At 42.2% G+C, this 20,788-nt stretch overlaps 15 non-coding genes across 15 annotated transcripts; all 15 read right to left on the reverse strand.

Moving 5' to 3' along the window:
• Positions 1-3,850: 3,850 nt before the first annotated feature.
• TRNAV-AAC (transfer RNA valine (anticodon AAC)) lies at positions 3,851-3,923 on the reverse strand. The gene has a single exon. It is a non-coding gene; the product is annotated as a tRNA-Val (tRNA).
• A 2,411-nt stretch (positions 3,924-6,334) lies between these two features.
• On the reverse strand, positions 6,335-6,407 carry TRNAV-AAC (transfer RNA valine (anticodon AAC)). Its single transcript has one exon. It is a non-coding gene; the product is annotated as a tRNA-Val (tRNA).
• A 203-nt stretch (positions 6,408-6,610) lies between these two features.
• On the reverse strand, positions 6,611-6,683 carry TRNAV-AAC (transfer RNA valine (anticodon AAC)). Its single transcript has one exon. It is a non-coding gene; the product is annotated as a tRNA-Val (tRNA).
• Positions 6,684-10,748: 4,065 nt separating this feature from the next.
• TRNAV-AAC (transfer RNA valine (anticodon AAC)) lies at positions 10,749-10,821 on the reverse strand. The gene has a single exon. It is a non-coding gene; the product is annotated as a tRNA-Val (tRNA).
• A 479-nt stretch (positions 10,822-11,300) lies between these two features.
• Positions 11,301-11,373, reverse strand: TRNAV-AAC (transfer RNA valine (anticodon AAC)). Its single transcript has one exon. It is a non-coding gene; the product is annotated as a tRNA-Val (tRNA).
• A 65-nt stretch (positions 11,374-11,438) lies between these two features.
• On the reverse strand, positions 11,439-11,511 carry TRNAV-AAC (transfer RNA valine (anticodon AAC)). The gene has a single exon. It is a non-coding gene; the product is annotated as a tRNA-Val (tRNA).
• A 65-nt stretch (positions 11,512-11,576) lies between these two features.
• TRNAV-AAC (transfer RNA valine (anticodon AAC)) lies at positions 11,577-11,649 on the reverse strand. The gene has a single exon. It is a non-coding gene; the product is annotated as a tRNA-Val (tRNA).
• A 203-nt stretch (positions 11,650-11,852) lies between these two features.
• TRNAV-AAC (transfer RNA valine (anticodon AAC)) lies at positions 11,853-11,925 on the reverse strand. The gene has a single exon. It is a non-coding gene; the product is annotated as a tRNA-Val (tRNA).
• A 1,858-nt stretch (positions 11,926-13,783) lies between these two features.
• Positions 13,784-13,856, reverse strand: TRNAV-AAC (transfer RNA valine (anticodon AAC)). The gene has a single exon. It is a non-coding gene; the product is annotated as a tRNA-Val (tRNA).
• A 1,445-nt stretch (positions 13,857-15,301) lies between these two features.
• Positions 15,302-15,374, reverse strand: TRNAV-CAC (transfer RNA valine (anticodon CAC)). Its single transcript has one exon. It is a non-coding gene; the product is annotated as a tRNA-Val (tRNA).
• Positions 15,375-16,404: 1,030 nt separating this feature from the next.
• Positions 16,405-16,477, reverse strand: TRNAV-AAC (transfer RNA valine (anticodon AAC)). Its single transcript has one exon. It is a non-coding gene; the product is annotated as a tRNA-Val (tRNA).
• A 1,445-nt stretch (positions 16,478-17,922) lies between these two features.
• On the reverse strand, positions 17,923-17,995 carry TRNAV-CAC (transfer RNA valine (anticodon CAC)). Its single transcript has one exon. It is a non-coding gene; the product is annotated as a tRNA-Val (tRNA).
• Positions 17,996-18,611: 616 nt separating this feature from the next.
• Positions 18,612-18,684, reverse strand: TRNAV-CAC (transfer RNA valine (anticodon CAC)). Its single transcript has one exon. It is a non-coding gene; the product is annotated as a tRNA-Val (tRNA).
• Positions 18,685-19,301: 617 nt separating this feature from the next.
• TRNAV-AAC (transfer RNA valine (anticodon AAC)) lies at positions 19,302-19,374 on the reverse strand. The gene has a single exon. It is a non-coding gene; the product is annotated as a tRNA-Val (tRNA).
• Positions 19,375-19,853: 479 nt separating this feature from the next.
• On the reverse strand, positions 19,854-19,926 carry TRNAV-AAC (transfer RNA valine (anticodon AAC)). The gene has a single exon. It is a non-coding gene; the product is annotated as a tRNA-Val (tRNA).
• Positions 19,927-20,788: the final 862 nt, after the last annotated feature.

The following is a 20,788-nucleotide window of genomic DNA, read 5'->3' on the forward strand; positions in this document are numbered from 1 at the left end:
ACCTGAATTTCAAACTTGTTAAACTCTTCGCTTATATTCACCCAATGATTTGAAAATATGATTTCCGCCAACCCAACTTCATAATCACTAGTCAAGTTAAGGGGCTGATGCAAATAATTTTTAAAACTTGACTGAGTATTGTTTGGATATATATCTAGACACGTATTAGACGCTAGAGTTAAAAAAAGGCGTCATTCATGACTGACGCTTGTTCACCAACTAACACTGATCTCTTAGGCTAACGTTATTTTATACATAAAAAAAGATTGCCAATGGCTCGGTGGACTGGCCGGGATTTGAACTCGCCACCTTTTTGGGTATCACAATAGTAAACCCTGCCTTAAACCATTGAGCCATTGGCAATCTTGAAAAACACTCAGTTTATTTTCATCAAAACAACAAAATTGTTAAGCCTTTAAAGTCACTATCCTTGAACCATCTACATCAATAGTTCATTAACCCGTTTCCAATAAAAATATTATCCTCAAAACAAGGAAGGTTTTAAGTCATCATCCTTACACCATCTACGTGAAAGTCGTGAATACTTAATTAAACCGCATCCAATAAAATATTTTCCTCAAAACAAGGAAGGTTTTAAGTCGTCATCCTTGAACTATCTACGTCAATAATTAATTAAACCGCATCCAATAAAATATTTTCCTCAAAACAAGGAAGGTTTTAAGTCGTCATCCTTGCAGCATCTACGTGAAAGTCGTGAATAGTTAATTAAACCGCATCCAATAAAATAGATTAAAGATTGGGGGTCGGTAACAAATAAATTTATCGAAAGCATTGCCTAGAGAACTCTTCTAATATTAAATTTGACCTCGATCTTTTAGTATATAAGAACCGTGTTTTAAAGAGAGAGTTATCAGTTGTTTAACTAGACGCTTATCCATAAAACTACTCAGTACCAGTACGAAGATGTCTTTACCCGCCGATCGTGGACTCACACAGCTTTTGCTGTGTGAGAAGAGACCAAATTCGATTGTTCCATCTGGCTCTTCTCAGGAATAGTCTGGGAAGAGACCAAATTCGACTCATTAGAACCCGACTTGTCGGGTTCTAAGTTGGCTATCAAGTAAGATTTTCGGAATCATTTATAACAAAAATTTAGTTCTTCATAATTAAATAAAACATTACCGATTATAGTATGGAAAAAGAAAGTAGCCCTGATCCAATTGATAGCCAAGAATCAACCTTCATTGCGGTGTCATATGTGTACATACAACTGACTACCGCAATGAAGGAAAATCGAGTTTAAGTTAAGTCCTGCTACTTCTTCCGCTGGATACATTTTGGACACAAGAAGTAACGAAAAAACAACCAAGCCTCGGTGCATGATCTTCGAGAACCAATGGAGGACTTTACTTAAAATATCTTTCTCTAACAATCCTCGATTACCCTGCCTGTCTTTCATCAAAATTCATCCGGCATCGTTTATCTTACGCCACTTGACGTCAGCCATCAGAATGCATGAAGAAAGCTAGTGGCGCTAATTACGATTTAAAGAGCGGCTTTCAGTTAAGATTTCGACTAAAATATCAAGTTTTGAAAATCAAAATGTCACTTTGAACAAGATGCTTTTTACACTAGAGATAAGACCAATTACCTTCAAAATTACGATTTAAAAAGTGGTTTCATTAGCGGTAAAAGCGGCGGTAAATATTTTTGTTTTTTTAATTTAGAATTTAGTATGTAACATGGGAACAAACCACAACTCAAAGAAAAGAAGTATTGACCTTCTTAATGACAAACAATGGCAATATCTTTGTTTATATTTATATTCTTGTTATTCTCTATTTTATTATATATATTATTTGGTATTTGTTATTAAAAAATCTTTATTTGTATATTAGTCTTTGTTTCTCAGACATGGGCTTATGGCGGGAAATTCAAACAGGGGTCTGTCAAAATAACACAAGTCTGGGTTGGTTTAGACTTGTTTGGGGGGCATAGCATGGTGGAAGGCAGGAATACCCATAGCACGGTGGAAGGTAGGGAATATCAGGTAAGATTTCTCCATAAAATAACACAATCTAGGGTTGGCAGTTCATCAATCTAGGGTTGAAAAATAACACGCCCGAGCTCGGGCCAGTCCGGACTTGTCTGGGAAGTTTGGTTTGAGTTGGGTAGTGGCGGCCATCTTGGGGTGGCGGCCATCTTGGATCCATGCGTATCTGTATAGTCCCTACTACTTCTATCAGGGTTCGAACCTGACACCTTCCGCGTGTTAGGCGGACGTGATAACCACTACACCATAGATACTTGGCTATTGTAAGTTTTCGAAGAGATCTACCTTATTATTATGTCTAATCACGATGGTCAAAACATGTCCCTACCAGCGCTCAAACCTGGGACCTTCCGCGCGTTAGGCAGACGTGATAACCACTACACCATAGATACGTGTTAATATAAGGTTTTCGAAGAGATCCAGCTCATTACTATGTCTAATCACGATGGTCCAAACATGTATCTATCACGGCTCGAACCTGACACCTTTCGCGTGTTAGGCGGGCGTGATAACCACTACACCATATATACTTGGCTATTGGGAGTTTTCGAAGAGATCTACCTTATTATTATGTCTAATCACGATGGTCAAAACATGTCCCTACCAGCGCTCAAACCTGGGACCTTCCGCGTGTTAGGCAGACGTGATAACCACTACTCCATAGATACGTGTTAATATAAGGTTTTCGAAGAGATCCAGCTTATTACTATATCTAATCACGATGGTCCAAACATGTATCTATCAGGGTTCGAACTTGACACCTTTCGCGTGTTAGGTGGACGTGATAACCACTACACCATATATACTTGGCTATTGGGAGTTTTCGAAGAGATCTACCTTATTATTATGTCTAATCACGATGGTCAAAACATATCCCTACCAGCGCTCAAACCTGGGACCTTCAGCGTGTTAGGCAGACGTGATAACCACTACACCATAGATACGTGTTAATATAAAGTTTTCTAAGAGATCCAGCTTATAACCATGTCTAATCACAATGGTCAAAACATGCATCTATCAGGGCTCGAACCTGGGACCTTCCGCGTGTTAGGCGGACGTGATAACCACTACACCATAGATACGTGTTAATTTAAGTTTTCGAAGAGATCTAGCTTATTACTATGTCTAATCACGATGGTCATAACATGCATCTATCAGGGCTCGAACCTGACACCTTCCGCGTGTTGGGCGGACGTGATAACCACTACACCATAGATACTTGGCTATTGTGAGTTTTCGAAGAGATCTACCTTATTATTATGTCTAATCACGATGGTTAAAACATGTATCTATCAGGGCTCGAACCTGACACCTTCCGCGTGTTGGGCGGACGTGATAACCACTACACCATAGTTACTTGGTTATTGCGAGTTTTCGAAGAGATCTACCCTATTATTATGTCTAATCACGATGGTCAAAACATGTCCCTTCCAGCGCTCAAACCTGGGACCTTCCGCGTGTTAGGCAGACGTGATAACCACTACACCATAGATACTTGGCTATTGTGAGTTTTCGAAGAGATCCACCTTATTATTATGTCTAATCACGATGGTTAAAACAAGTATCTATCAGGGCTCGAACCTGACACCTTCCGCGTGTTAGGCGGACGTGATAACCACTACACCATAGATACTTGGCTATTGTGAGTTTTCGAAGAGATCTACCTTATTATTATGTCTAATCACGATGGTCAAAACATGTCCCTTCCAGCGCTCAAACCTGGGACCTTCCGCGTGTTAGGCAGACGTGATAACCACTACACCATAGATACGTGTTAATATAAGGTTTTCGAAGAGATCCAGCTTATTACTATGTCTTATCACGATGGTCCAAACATGTATCTACCAGGGCTCGAACCTGGGACCTTCCGCGTGTTAGGCGGACGTGATAACCACTACACCATATATACTTGGCTATTGGGAGTTTTCGAAGAGATCTACCTTATTATTATGTCTAATCACGATGGTCAAAACATATCCCTACCAGCGCTCAAACCTGGGACCTTCCGCGCGTTAGGCAGACGTGATAACCACTACACCATAGATACGTGTTAATATAAGGTTTTCGAAGAGATCCAGCTTATTACTATGTCTAATCACGATGGTCCAAACATGTATCTATCAGGGCTCGAAACCTGACACCTTTCGCGTGTTAGGCGGACGTGATAACCACTAGACCATATATACTTGGCTATTGGGAGTTTTCGAAGAGATCTACCTTATTTTTATGTCTAATCACGATGGTCAAAACATGTCCCTACCAGCGCTCAAACCTGGGACCTTCAGCGTGTTAGGCAGACGTGATAACCACTACACCATAGATACGTGTTAATATAAAGTTTTCTAAGAGATCCAGCTTATAACCATGTCTAATCACAATGGTCAAAACATGCATCTATCAGGGCTCGAACCTGGGACCTTCCGCGTGTTAGGCGGACGTGATAACCACTACACCATAGATACGTGTTAATTCAAGTTTTCGAAGAGATCTAGCTTATTACTATGTCTAATCACGATGGTCATAACATGCATCTATCAGGGCTCGAACCTGACACCTTCCACGTGTTAGGCGGACGTGATAACCACTACACCATATATACTTGGGTATTGGGAGTTTTCGAAGAGATCTACCTTATTATTATGTCTAATCACGATGGTTAAAACAAGTATCTATCAGGGCTCGAACCTGACACCTTCCGCGTGTTAGGCGGACGTGATAACCACTACACCATAGATACTTGGCTATTGTGAGTTTTCGAAGAGATCTACCTTATTATTATGTCTAATCACGATGGTTAAAACATGTATCTATCAGGGCTCGAACCTGACACCTTCCGCGTGTTGGGCGGACGTGATAACCACTACACGATAGATACTTGGTTATTGTGAGTTTTCGAAGAGATCTACCCTATTATTATGTCTAATCACGATGGTCAAAACATGTCCCTTCCAGCGCTCAAACCTGGGACCTTCCGCGCGTTAGGCAGACGTGATAACCACTACACCATAGATACGTGTTAATATAAGGTTTTCGAAGAGATCCAGCTTATTACTATGTCTAATCACGATGGTCCAAACATGTATCTATCAGGGCTCGAAACCTGACACCTTTCGCGTGTTAGGCGGACGTGATAACCACTAGACCATATATACTTGGCTATTGGGAGTTTTCGAAGAGATCTACCTTATTATTATGTCTAATCACGATGGTCAAAACATGTCCCTACCAGCGCTCAAACCTGGGACCTTCAGCGTGTTAGGCAGACGTGATAACCACTACACCATAGATACGTGTTAATATAAAGTTTTCTAAGAGATCCAGCTTATAACCATGTCTAATCACAATGGTCAAAACATGCATCTATCAGGGCTCGAACCTGGGACCTTCCGCGTGTTAGGCGGACGTGATAACCACTACACCATAGATACGTGTTAATTCAAGTTTTCGAAGAGATCTAGCTTATTACTATGTCTAATCACGATGGTCATAACATGCATCTATCAGGGCTCGAACCTGACACCTTCCACGTGTTAGGCGGACGTGATAACCACTACACTATATATACTTGGGTATTGGGAGTTTTCGAAGATATCTACCTTATTATTATGTCTAATCACGATGGTTAAAACAAGTATCTATCAGGGCTCGAACCTGACACCTTCCGCGTGTTAGGCGGACGTGATAACCACTACACCATAGATACTTGGCTATTGTGAGTTTTCGAAGAGATCTACCTTATTATTATGTCTAATCACGATGGTTAAAACATGTATCTATCAGGGCTCGAACCTGACACCTTCCGCGTGTTGGGTGGACGTGATAACCACTACACGATAGATACTTGGTTATTGTGAGTTTTCGAAGAGATCTACCCTATTATTATGTCTAATCACGATGGTCAAAACATGTCCCTTCCAGCGCTCAAACCTGGGACCTTCCGCGTGTTAGGCAGACGTGATAACCACTACACCATAGATACTTGGCTATTGTGAGTTTTCGAAGAGATCTACCTTATTATTATGTCTAATCACGATGGTTAAAACAAGTATCTATCAGGGCTCGAACCTGACACCTTCCGCGTGTTAGGCGGACGTGATAACCACTACACCATAGATACTTGGCTATTGTGAGTTTTCGAAGAGATCTACCTTATTATTATGTCTAATCACGATGGTCAAAACATGTCCCTTCCAGCGCTCAAACCTGGGACCTTCCGCGTGTTAGGCAGACGTGATAACCACTACACCATAGATACGTGTTAATATAAAGTTTTCTAAGAGATCCAGCTTATTACTATGTCTAATCACGATGGTCCAAACATGTATCTACCAGGGCTCGAACCTGGGACCTTCCGCGTGTTAGGCGGACGTGATAACCACTACACCATATATACTTGGCTATTGGGAGTTTTCGAAGAGATCTACCTTATTATTATGTCTAATCACGATGGTCAAAACATATCCCTACCAGCGCTCAAACCTGGGACCTTCAGCGTGTTAGGCAGACGTGATAACCACTACACCATAGATACGTGTTAATATAAAGTTTTCTAAGAGATCCAGCTTATTACTATGTCTAATCACGATGGTCCAAACATGTATCTACCAGGGCTCGAACCTGGGACCTTCCGCGTGTTAGGCGGACGTGATAACCACTACACCATATATACTTGGCTATTGGGAGTTTTCGAAGAGATCTACCTTATTATTATGTCTAATCACGATGGTCAAAACATATCCCTACCAGCGCTCAAACCTGGGACCTTCAGCGTGTTAGGCAGACGTGATAACCACTACACCATAGATACGTGTTAATATAAAGTTTTCTAAGAGATCCAGCTTATAACTATGTCTAATCACGATGGTCCAAACATGTATCTATCAGGGCTCGAACCTGACACCTTTCGCGTGTTAGGCGGACGTGATAACCACTACACCATATATACTTGGCTATTGTAAGTTTTCGAAGAGATCTACCTTATTATTATGTCTAATCACGATGGTCAAAACATGTCCCTACCAGCGCTCAAACCTGGGACCTTCAGCGTGTTAGGCAGACGTGATAACCACTACACCATAGATACGTGTTAATATAAAGTTTTCTAAGAGATCCAGCTTATAACTATGTCTAATCACGATGGTCCAAACATGGATCTATCAGGGCTCGAACCTGACACCTTTCGCGTGTTAGGCGGACGTGATAACCACTACACCATTGATACTTGGCTATTGTAAGTTTTTGAAGAGATCTACCTTATAATTATGTCTAATCACGATGGTCAAAACATGTCCCTACCAGCGCTCAAACCTGGGACCTTCCGCGCGTTAGGCAGACGTGATAACCACTACACCATAGATACGTATTAATATAAGGTTTTCGAAGAGATCCAGCTTATTACTATGTCTAATCACGATGGTCCAAACATGTATCTATCAGGGCTCGAACCTGACACCTTTCGCGTGTTAGGCGGACGTGATAACCACTACACCATACATACTTGGCTATTGGGAGTTTTCGAAGAGATCTACCTTATTATTATGTCTAATCACGATGGTCAAAACATATCCCTACCAGCGCTCAAACCTGGGACCTTCAGCGTGTTAGGCAGACGTGATAACCACTACACCATAGATACGTGTTAATATAAAGTTTTCTAAGAGATCCAGCTTATAACCATGTCTAATCACAATGGTCAAAACATGCATCTATCAGGGCTCGAACCTGGGACCTTCCGCGTGTTAGGCGGACGTGATAACCACTACACCATATATACTTGGCTATTGGGAGTTTTCGAAGAGATCTACCTTATTATTATGTCTAATCACGATGGTCAAAACATATCCCTACCAGCGCTCAAACCTGGGACCTTCAGCGTGTTAGGCAGACGTGATAACCACTACACCATAGATACGTGTTAATATAAAGTTTTCTAAGAGATCCAGCTTATAACCATGTCTAATCACAATGGTCAAAACATGGATCTATCAGGGCTCGAACCTGGGACCTTCCGCGTGTTGGGCGGACGTGATAACCACTACACCATAGATACGTGTTAATTCAAGTTTTCGAAGAGATCTAGCTTATTACTATGTCTAATCACGATGGTCCAAACATGTATCTATCAGGGCTCGAACCTGACACCTTTTGCGTGTTAGGCGGACGTGATAACCACTACACCATATATACTTGGCTATTGGGAGTTTTCGAAGAGATCTACCTTATTATTATGTCTAATCACGATGGTTAAAACAAGTATCTATCAGGGCTCGAACCTGACACCTTCCGCGTGTTAGGCGGACGTGATAACCACTACACCATAGATACTTGGCTATTGTGAGTTTTCGAAGAGATCTACCTTATTATTATGTCTAATCACGATGGTTAAAACATGTATCTATCAGGGCTCGAACCTGACACCTTCCGCGTGTTGGGCGGACGTGATAACCACTACACGATAGATACTTGGTTATTGTGAGTTTTCGAAGAGATCTACCCTATTATTATGTCTAATCACGATGGTCAAAACATGTCCCTTCCAGCGCTCAAACCTGGGACCTTCCGCGCGTTAGGCAGACGTGATAACCACTACACCATAGATACGTGTTAATATAAGGTTTTCGAAGAGATCCAGCTTATTACTATGTCTAATCACGATGGTCCAAACATGTATCTATCAGGGCTCGAAACCTGACACCTTTCGCGTGTTAGGCGGACGTGATAACCACTAGACCATATATACTTGGCTATTGGGAGTTTTCGAAGAGATCTACCTTATTATTATGTCTAATCACGATGGTCAAAACATGTCCCTACCAGCGCTCAAACCTGGGACCTTCAGCGTGTTAGGCAGACGTGATAACCACTACACCATAGATACGTGTTAATATAAAGTTTTCTAAGAGATCCAGCTTATAACCATGTCTAATCACAATGGTCAAAACATGCATCTATCAGGGCTCGAACCTGGGACCTTCCGCGTGTTAGGCGGACGTGATAACCACTACACCATAGATACGTGTTAATTCAAGTTTTCGAAGAGATCTAGCTTATTACTATGTCTAATCACGATGGTCATAACATGCATCTATCAGGGCTCGAACCTGACACCTTCCACGTGTTAGGCGGACGTGATAACCACTACACCATATATACTTGGGTATTGGGAGTTTTGGAAGATATCTACCTTATTATTATGTCTAATCACGATGGTTAAAACAAGTATCTATCAGGGCTCGAACCTGACACCTTCCGCGTGTTAGGCGGACGTGATAACCACTACACCATAGATACTTGGCTATTGTGAGTTTTCGAAGAGATCTACCTTATTATTATGTCTAATCACGATGGTTAAAACATGTATCTATCAGGGCTCGAACCTGACACCTTCCGCGTGTTGGGCGGACGTGATAACCACTACACGATAGATACTTGGTTATTGTGAGTTTTCGAAGAGATCTACCCTATTATTATGTCTAATCACGATGGTCAAAACATGTCCCTTCCAGCGCTCAAACCTGGGACCTTCCGCGTGTTAGGCAGACGTGATAACCACTACACCATAGATACTTGGCTATTGTGAGTTTTCGAAGAGATCTACCTTATTATTATGTCTAATCACGATGGTTAAAACAAGTATCTATCAGGGCTCGAACCTGACACCTTCCGCGTGTTAGGCGGACGTGATAACCACTACACCATAGATACTTGGCTATTGTGAGTTTTCGAAGAGATCTACCTTATTATTATGTCTAATCACGATGGTCAAAACATGTCCCTTCCAGCGCTCAAACCTGGGACCTTCCGCGTGTTAGGCAGACGTGATAACCACTACACCATAGATACGTGTTAATATAAAGTTTTCTAAGAGATCCAGCTTATTACTATGTCTAATCACGATGGTCCAAACATGCATCTATCAGGGCTCGAACCTGGGACCTTCCGCGTGTTAGGCGGACGTGATAACCACTACACCATATATACTTGGCTATTGGGAGTTTTCGAAGAGATCTACCTTATTATTATGTCTAATCACGATGGTCAAAACATATCCCTACCAGCGCTCAAACCTGGGACCTTCAGCGTGTTAGGCAGACGTGATAACCACTACACCATAGATACGTGTTAATATAAAGTTTTCTAAGAGATCCAGCTTATAACCATGTCTAATCACAATGGTCAAAACATGGATCTATCAGGGCTCGAACCTGGGACCTTCCGCGTGTTGGGCGGACGTGATAACCACTACACCATAGATACGTGTTAATTCAAGTTTTCGAAGAGATCTAGCTTATTACTATGTCTAATCACGATGGTCCAAACATGTATCTATCAGGGCTCGAACCTGACACCTTTTGCGTGTTAGGCGGACGTGATAACCACTACACCATATATACTTGGCTATTGGGAGTTTTCGAAGAGATCTACCTTATTATTATGTCTAATCACGATGGTTAAAACAAGTATCTATCAGGGCTCGAACCTGACACCTTCCACGTGTTAGGCGGACGTGATAACCACTACACCATATATACTTGGGTATTGGGAGTTTTCGAAGAGATCTACCTTATTATTATGTCTAATCACGATGGTCAAAACATGTCCCTTCCAGCGCTCAACCCTGGGACCTTCCGCGTGTTAGGCAGACGTGATAACCACTACACCATAGATACGTGTTAATATAAGGTTTTCGAAGAGATCCAGCTTATTACTATGTCTAATCACGATGGTCCAAACATGTATCTACCAGGGCTCGAACCTGGGACCTTCCGCGTGTTAGGCGGACGTGATAACCACTACACCATATATACTTGGCTATTGGGAGTTTTCGAAGAGATCTACCTTATTATTATGTCTAATCACGATGGTCAAAACATATCCCTACCAGCGCTCAAACCTGGGACCTTCAGCGTGTTAGGCAGACGTGATAACCACTACACCATAGATACGTGTTAATATAAAGTTTTCTAAGAGATCCAGCTTATAACCATGTCTAATCACAATGGTCAAAACATGCATCTATCAGGGCTCGAACCTGGGACCTTCCGCGTGTTAAGCGGACGTGATAACCACTACACCATAGATACATGTTAATATAAGGTTTTCGAAGAGATCCAGCTTATTACTATGTCTAATCACGATGGTCCAAACATGTATCTATCAGGGCTCGAACCTGACACCTTTCGCGTGTTTGGCGGACGTGATAACCACTACACCATATATACTTGGCTATTGGGAGTTTTGGAAGAGATCTACCCTATTATTATGTCTAATCACGATGGTCCAAACATGTCCCTACCAGGGCTCGAACCTGGGACCTTCAGCGTGTTAGGCAGACGTGATAACCACTACACCATAGATACGTGTTAATATAAAGTTTTCTAAGAGATCCAGCTTATTACTATGTCTAATCACGATGGTCCAAACATGTATCTACCAGGGCTCGAACCTGGGACCTTCCGCGTGTTAGGCGGACGTGATAACCACTACACCATAGATACGTGTTAATATAAAGTTTTCTAAGAGATCCAGCTTATTACTATGTCTAATCACGATGGTCCAAACATGTATCTACCAGGGCTCGAACCTGGGACCTTCCGCGTGTTAGGCGGACGTGATAACCACTACACCATATATACTTGGCTATTGGGAGTTTTCGAAGAGATCTACCTTATTATTATGTCTAATCACGATGGTCAAAACATATCCCTACCAGCGCTCAAACCTGGGACCTTCAGCGTGTTAGGCAGACGTGATAACCACTACACCATAGATACGTGTTAATATAAAGTTTTCTAAGAGATCCAGCTTATTACTATGTCTAATCACGATGGTCCAAACATGTATCTACCAGGGCTCGAACCTGGGACCTTCCGCGTGTTAGGCGGACGTGATAACCACTACACCATATATACTTGGCTATTGGGAGTTTTCGAAGAGATCTACCTTATTATTATGTCTAATCACGATGGTCAAAACATATCCCTACCAGCGCTCAAACCTGGGACCTTCAGCGTGTTAGGCAGACGTGATAACCACTACACCATAGATACGTGTTAATATAAAGTTTTCTAAGAGATCCAGCTTATAACTATGTCTAATCACGATGGTCCAAACAAGTATCTATCAGGGCTCGAACCTGACACCTTCCACGTGTTAGGCGGACGTGATAACCACTACACCATATATACTTGGGTATTGGGAGTTTTCGAAGAGATCTACCTTATTATTATGTCTAATCACGATGGTCAAAACATGTCCCTTCCAGCGCTCAACCCTGGGACCTTCCGCGTGTTAGGCAGACGTGATAACCACTACACCATAGATACGTGTTAATATAAAGTTTTCTAAGAGATCCAGCTTATAACTATGTCTAATCACGATGGTCCAAACATGGATCTATCAGGGCTCGAACCTGACACCTTTCGCGTGTTAGGCGGACGTGATAACCACTACACCATTGATACTTGGCTATTGTAAGTTTTTGAAGAGATCTACCTTATAATTATGTCTAATCACGATGGTCAAAACATGTCCCTACCAGCGCTCAAACCTGGGACCTTCCGCGCGTTAGGCAGACGTGATAACCACTACACCATAGATACGTATTAATATAAGGTTTTCGAAGAGATCCAGCTTATTACTATGTCTAATCACGATGGTCCAAACATGTATCTATCAGGGCTCGAACCTGACACCTTTCGCGTGTTAGGCGGACGTGATAACCACTACACCATACATACTTGGCTATTGGGAGTTTTCGAAGAGATCTACCTTATTATTATGTCTAATCACGATGGTCAAAACATATCCCTACCAGCGCTCAAACCTGGGACCTTCAGCGTGTTAGGCAGACGTGATAACCACTACACCATAGATACGTGTTAATATAAAGTTTTCTAAGAGATCCAGCTTATAACCATGTCTAATCACAATGGTCAAAACATGCATCTATCAGGGCTCGAACCTGGGACCTTCCGCGTGTTAGGCGGACGTGATAACCACTACACCATATATACTTGGCTATTGGGAGTTTTCGAAGAGATCTACCTTATTATTATGTCTAATCACGATGGTCAAAACATATCCCTACCAGCGCTCAAACCTGGGACCTTCAGCGTGTTAGGCAGACGTGATAACCACTACACCATAGATACGTGTTAATATAAAGTTTTCTAAGAGATCCAGCTTATAACCATGTCTAATCACAATGGTCAAAACATGGATCTATCAGGGCTCGAACCTGGGACCTTCCGCGTGTTGGGCGGACGTGATAACCACTACACCATAGATACGTGTTAATTCAAGTTTTCGAAGAGATCTAGCTTATTACTATGTCTAATCACGATGGTCCAAACATGTATCTATCAGGGCTCGAACCTGACACCTTTTGCGTGTTAGGCGGACGTGATAACCACTACACCATATATACTTGGCTATTGGGAGTTTTCGAAGAGATCTACCTTATTATTATGTCTAATCACGATGGTTAAAACAAGTATCTATCAGGGCTCGAACCTGACACCTTCCACGTGTTAGGCGGACGTGATAACCACTACACCATATATACTTGGGTATTGGGAGTTTTCGAAGAGATCTACCTTATTATTATGTCTAATCACGATGGTCAAAACATGTCCCTTCCAGCGCTCAACCCTGGGACCTTCCGCGTGTTAGGCAGACGTGATAACCACTACACCATAGATACGTGTTAATATAAGGTTTTCGAAGAGATCCAGCTTATTACTATGTCTAATCACGATGGTCCAAACATGTATCTACCAGGGCTCGAACCTGGGACCTTCCGCGTGTTAGGCGGACGTGATAACCACTACACCATATATACTTGGCTATTGGGAGTTTTCGAAGAGATCTACCTTATTATTATGTCTAATCACGATGGTCAAAACATATCCCTACCAGCGCTCAAACCTGGGACCTTCAGCGTGTTAGGCAGACGTGATAACCACTACACCATAGATACGTGTTAATATAAAGTTTTCTAAGAGATCCAGCTTATAACCATGTCTAATCACAATGGTCAAAACATGCATCTATCAGGGCTCGAACCTGGGACCTTCCGCGTGTTAAGCGGACGTGATAACCACTACACCATAGATACATGTTAATATAAGGTTTTCGAAGAGATCCAGCTTATTACTATGTCTAATCACGATGGTCCAAACATGTATCTATCAGGGCTCGAACCTGACACCTTTCGCGTGTTTGGCGGACGTGATAACCACTACACCATATATACTTGGCTATTGGGAGTTTTGGAAGAGATCTACCCTATTATTATGTCTAATCACGATGGTCCAAACATGTCCCTACCAGGGCTCGAACCTGGGACATTCAGCGTGTTAGGCAGACGTGATAACCACTACACCATAGATACGTGTTAATATAAAGTTTTCTAAGAGATCCAGCTTATAACTATGTCTAATCACGATGGTCCAAACATGTATCTATCAGGGCTCGAACCTGACACCTTTCGCGTGTTAGGCGGACGTGATAACAACCACACCATATATACTTGGCTATTGGGAGTTTTCGAAGAGATCTACCTTATTATTATGTCTAATCACGATGGTTAAAACAAGTATCTATCAGGGCTCGAACCTGACACCTTCCACGTGTTAGGCGGACGTGATAACCACTACACCATATATACTTGGGTATTGGGAGTTTTCGAAGAGATCTACCTTATTATTATGTCTAATCACGATGGTTAAAACAAGTATCTATCAGGGCTCGAACCTGACACCTTCCGCGTGTTAGGCGGACGTGATAACCACTACACCATAGATACTTGGCTATTGTGAGTTTTCGAAGAGATCTACCTTATTATTATGTCTAATCACGATGGTTAAAACAAGTATCTATCAGGGCTCGAACCTGACACCTTCCGCGTGTTAGGCAGACGTGATAACCACTACACCATAGATACTTGGCTATTATGAGTTTTCGAAGAGATCTACCTTATTATTATGTCTAATCACGATGGTTAAAACAAGTATCTATCAGGGCTCGAAAATGACACCTTCCGCGTGTTAGGCGGACGTGATAACCACTACACCATAGATACTTGGCTATTGTGAGTTTTCGAAGAGATCTACCTTATTATTATGTCTAATCACGATGGTCAAATAATGTCCCTTCCAGCGCTCAAACCTGGGACCTTCCGCGTGTTAGGCAGACGTGATAACCACTACACCATAGATACGTGTTAATATAAGGTTTTCGAAGAGATCCAGCTTATTACTATGTCTAATCACGATGGTCCAAACATGTATCTACCAGGGCTCGAACCTGGGACCTTCCGCGTGTGAGGCGGACGTGATAACAACTACACCATATATACTTGGCTATTGGGAGTTTTCGAAGAGATCTACCTTATTATTATGTCTAATCACGATGGTCAAAACATATCCCTACCAGCGCTCAAACCTGGGACCTTCAGCGTGTTAGGCAGACGTGATAACCACTACACCATAGATACGTGTTAATATAAAGTTTTCTAAGAGATCCAGCTTATAACCATGTCTAATCACAATGGTCAAAACATGCATCTATCAGGGCTCGAACCTGGGACCTTCCGCGTGTTAGGCGGACGTGATAACCACTACACCATATATACTTGGCTATTGGGAGTTTTCGAAGAGATCTACCTTATTATTATGTCTAATCACGATGGTCAAAACATATCCCTACCAGCGCTCAAACCTGGGACCTTCAGCGTGTTAGGCAGACGTGATAACCACTACACCATAGATACGTGTTAATATAAAGTTTTCTAAGAGATCCAGCTTATAACCATGTCTAATCACAATGGTCAAAACATGGATCTATCAGGGCTCGAACCTGGGACCTTCCGCGTGTTGGGCGGACGTGATAACCACTACACCATAGATACGTGTTAATTCAAGTTTTCGAAGAGATCTAGCTTATTACTATGTCTAATCACGATGGTCCAAACATGTATCTATCAGGGCTCGAACCTGACACCTTTTGCGTGTTAGGCGGACGTGATAACCACTACACCATATATACTTGGCTATTGGGAGTTTTCGAAGAGATCTACCTTATTATTATGTCTAATCACGATGGTTAAAACAAGTATCTATCAGGGCTCGAACCTGACACCTTCCACGTGTTAGGCGGACGTGATAACCACTACACCATATATACTTGGGTATTGGGAGTTTTCGAAGAGATCTACCTTATTATTATGTCTAATCACGATGGTCAAAACATGTCCCTTCCAGCGCTCAACCCTGGGACCTTCCGCGTGTTAGGCAGACGTGATAACCACTACACCATAGATACGTGTTAATATAAGGTTTTCGAAGAGATCCAGCTTATTACTATGTCTAATCACGATGGTCCAAACATGTATCTACCAGGGCTCGAACCTGGGACCTTCCGCGTGTTAGGCGGACGTGATAACCACTACACCATATATACTTGGCTATTGGGAGTTTTCGAAGAGATCTACCTTATTATTATGTCTAATCACGATGGTCAAAACATATCCCTACCAGCGCTCAAACCTGGGACCTTCAGCGTGTTAGGCAGACGTGATAACCACTACACCATAGATACGTGTTAATATAAAGTTTTCTAAGAGATCCAGCTTATAACCATGTCTAATCACAATGGTCAAAACATGCATCTATCAGGGCTCGAACCTGGGACCTTCCGCGTGTTAAGCGGACGTGATAACCACTACACCATAGATACATGTTAATATAAGGTTTTCGAAGAGATCCAGCTTATTACTATGTCTAATCACGATGGTCCAAACATGTATCTATCAGGGCTCGAACCTGACACCTTTCGCGTGTTTGGCGGACGTGATAACCACTACACCATATATACTTGGCTATTGGGAGTTTTGGAAGAGATCTACCCTATTATTATGTCTAATCACGATGGTCCAAACATGTCCCTACCAGGGCTCGAACCTGGGACATTCAGCGTGTTAGGCAGACGTGATAACCACTACACCATAGATACGTGTTAATATAAAGTTTTCTAAGAGATCCAGCTTATAACTATGTCTAATCACGATGGTCCAAACATGTATCTATCAGGGCTCGAACCTGACACCTTTCGCGTGTTAGGCGGACGTGATAACAACCACACCATATATACTTGGCTATTGGGAGTTTTCGAAGAGATCTACCTTATTATTATGTCTAATCACGATGGTTAAAACAAGTATCTATCAGGGCTCGAACCTGACACCTTCCACGTGTTAGGCGGACGTGATAACCACTACACCATATATACTTGGGTATTGGGAGTTTTCGAAGAGATCTACCTTATTATTATGTCTAATCACGATGGTTAAAACAAGTATCTATCAGGGCTCGAACCTGACACCTTCCGCGTGTTAGGCGGACGTGATAACCACTACACCATAGATACTTGGCTATTGTGAGTTTTCGAAGAGATCTACCTTATTATTATGTCTAATCACGATGGTTAAAACAAGTATCTATCAGGGCTCGAACCTGACACCTTCCGCGTGTTAGGCAGACGTGATAACCACTACACCATAGATACTTGGCTATTATGAGTTTTCGAAGAGATCTACCTTATTATTATGTCTAATCACGATGGTTAAAACAAGTATCTATCAGGGCTCGAAAATGACACCTTCCGCGTGTTAGGCGGACGTGATAACCACTACACCATAGATACTTGGCTATTGTGAGTTTTCGAAGAGATCTACCTTATTATTATGTCTAATCACGATGGTCAAATAATGTCCCTTCCAGCGCTCAAACCTGGGACCTTCCGCGTGTTAGGCAGACGTGATAACCACTACACCATAGATACGTGTTAATATAAGGTTTTCGAAGAGATCCAGCTTATTACTATGTCTAATCACGATGGTCCAAACATGTATCTACCAGGGCTCGAACCTGGGACCTTCCGCGTGTGAGGCGGACGTGATAACAACTACACCATATATACTTGGCTATTGGGAGTTTTCGAAGAGATCTACCTTATTATTATGTCTAATCACGATGGTCAAAACATATCCCTACCAGCGCTCAAACCTGGGACCTTCAGCGTGTTAGGCAGACGTGATAACCACTACACCATAGATACGTGTTAATATAAAGTTTTCTAAGAGATCCAGCTTATAACTATGTCTAATCACGATGGTCCAAACATGTATCTATCAGGGCTCGAACCTAACACCTTTCGCGTGTTAGGCGGACGTGATAACCACTACACCATAGATACGTGTTAATTCAAGTTTTCGAAGAGATCTAGCTTATTACTATGTCTAATCACGATGGCCATAACATGCATCTATCAGGGCTCGAACCTGACACCTTCCGCGTGTTGGGCGGACGTGATAACCACTACACCATAGATACTTGGCTATTGTGAGTTTTCGAAGAGATCAACCTTATTATTATGTCTAATCACGATGGTTAAAACATGTATCTATCAGGGCTCGAACCTGACACCTTCCGCGTGTTGGGCGGACGTGATAACCACTACACCATAGATACTTGGTTATTGTGAGTTTTCGAAGAGATCCAGCTTATAACTATGTCTAATCACGATGGTCCAAACATGTATCTACCAGGGCTCGAACCTGGGACCTTCCGCGTGTGAGGCGGACGTGATAACCACTACACCATATATACTTGGCTATTGGAAGTTTTCGAAGAGATCTACCTTATTATTATGTCTAATCACGATGGTCAAAACATATCCCTACCAGCGCTCAAACCTGGGACCTTCAGCGTGTTAGGCAGACGTGATAACCACTACACCATAGATACGTGTTAATATAAAGTTTTCTAAGAGATCCAGCTTATAACTATGTCTAATCACGATGGTCCAAACATGTATCTATCAGGGCTCGAACCTGACACCTTTCGCGTGTTAGGCGGACGTGATAACCACTACACCATATATACTTGGCTATTGGGAGTTTTCGAAGAGATATACCTTATAATTATGTCTAATCACGATGGTTAAAACAAGTATCTATCAGGGCTCGAACCTGACACCTTCCACGTGTTAGGCGGACGTGATAACCACTACACCATATATACTTGGGTATTGGGAGTTTTCGAAGAGATCTACCTTATTATTATGTCTAATCACGATGGTCAAAACATGTCCCTTCCAGCGCTCAACCCTGGGACCTTCCGCGTGTTAGGCAGACGTGATAACCACTACACCATAGATACGTGTTAATATAAGGTTTTCGAAGAGATCCAGCTTATTACTATGTCTAATCACGATGGTCCAAACATGTATCTACCAGGGCTCGAACCTGGGACCTTCCGCGTGTTAGGCGGACGTGATAACCACTACACCATATATACTTGGCTATTGGGAGTTTTCGAAGAGATCTACCTTATTATTATGTCTAATCACGATGGTCAAAACATATCCCTACCAGCGCTCAAACCTGGGACCTTCAGCGTGTTAGGCAGACGTGATAACCACTACACCATAGATACGTGTTAATATAAAGTTTTCTAAGAGATCCAGCTTATAACCATGTCTAATCACAATGGTCAAAACATGCATCTATCAGGGCTCGAACCTGGGACCTTCCGCGTGTTAAGCGGACGTGATAACCACTACACCATAGATACATGTTAATATAAGGTTTTCGAAGAGATCCAGCTTATTACTATGTCTAATCACGATGGTCCAAACATGTATCTATCAGGGCTCGAACCTGACACCTTTCGCGTGTTTGGCGGACGTGATAACCACTACACCATATATACTTGGCTATTGGGAGTTTTGGAAGAGATCTACCCTATTATTATGTCTAATCACGATGGTCCAAACATGTCCCTACCAGGGCTCGAACCTGGGACCTTCAGCGTGTTAGGCAGACGTGATAACCACTACACCATAGATACGTGTTAATATAAAGTTTTCTAAGAGATCCAGCTTATAACTATGTCTAATCACGATGGTCCAAACATGTATCTATCAGGGCTCGAACCTGACACCTTTCGCGTGTTAGGCGGACGTGATAACAACCACACCATATATACTTGGCTATTGGGAGTTTTCGAAGAGATCTACCTTATTATTATGTCTAATCACGATGGTTAAAACAAGTATCTATCAGGGCTCGAACCTGACACCTTCCACGTGTTAGGCGGACGTGATAACCACTACACCATATATACTTGGGTATTGGGAGTTTTCGAAGAGATCTACCTTATTATTATGTCTAATCACGATGGTTAAAACAAGTATCTATCAGGGCTCGAACCTGACACCTTCCGCGTGTTAGGCGGACGTGATAACCACTACACCATAGATACTTGGCTATTGTGAGTTTTCGAAGAGATCTACCTTATTATTATGTCTAATCACGATGGTTAAAACAAGTATCTATCAGGGCTCGAACCTGACACCTTCCGCGTGTTAGGCAGACGTGATAACCACTACACCATAGATACTTGGCTATTATGAGTTTTCGAAGAGATCTACCTTATTATTATGTCTAATCACGATGGTTAAAACAAGTATCTATCAGGGCTCGAAAATGACACCTTCCGCGTGTTAGGCGGACGTGATAACCACTACACCATAGATACTTGGCTATTGTGAGTTTTCGAAGAGATCTACCTTATTATTATGTCTAATCACGATGGTCAAATAATGTCCCTTCCAGCGCTCAAACCTGGGACCTTCCGCGTGTTAGGCAGACGTGATAACCACTACACCATAGATACGTGTTAATATAAGGTTTTCGAAGAGATCCAGCTT

This window comes from Phalangium opilio, unplaced genomic scaffold (assembly GCF_054372755.1).
Source record: "Phalangium opilio isolate 3A_F unplaced genomic scaffold, DU_Popi_V2 ptg000046l_1, whole genome shotgun sequence".
Lineage (NCBI taxonomy): Eukaryota > Metazoa > Arthropoda > Arachnida > Opiliones > Phalangiidae > Phalangium > Phalangium opilio.